The sequence below is a fragment of the Mandrillus leucophaeus genome, unplaced genomic scaffold (genome assembly GCF_000951045.1).
Source record: "Mandrillus leucophaeus isolate KB7577 unplaced genomic scaffold, Mleu.le_1.0 Scaffold1626, whole genome shotgun sequence".
Classification (NCBI taxonomy): domain Eukaryota; kingdom Metazoa; phylum Chordata; class Mammalia; order Primates; family Cercopithecidae; genus Mandrillus; species Mandrillus leucophaeus.
In genome coordinates this window covers 1-311 of record NW_012101617.1, presented here as the reverse complement: position 1 = coordinate 311, position 311 = coordinate 1, and positions in this window count along the sequence as shown.

Sequence of the window (311 nt, the reverse complement as noted above, 5' to 3'; positions counted from 1 at the left end):
TCTGATACAGTCAAGATTAGTGGGGAATAAAAACACGTTGCTTGGAAGTACTTATCCATAAATCTAAAGTCAGCAAAAGTCTTTTTTTTCTAAAGTGAAAATACTTTTTTCAGAGGGAGGGGAACAATTTAAAATAAACCAGAACACCCTTCATATTAATCATTCTTCTCATATACCTCAAATTTGTAGTTAATGTCTTTCTCCTCCTGGACATCCGAGAGAAAACCTGGGTATTCTGGCAGAAGTTTATATTTCTCCAAATCAATTTCTGGAAAATACGTGTCACTTTCAAAGTCCTGCATGATCCTTGT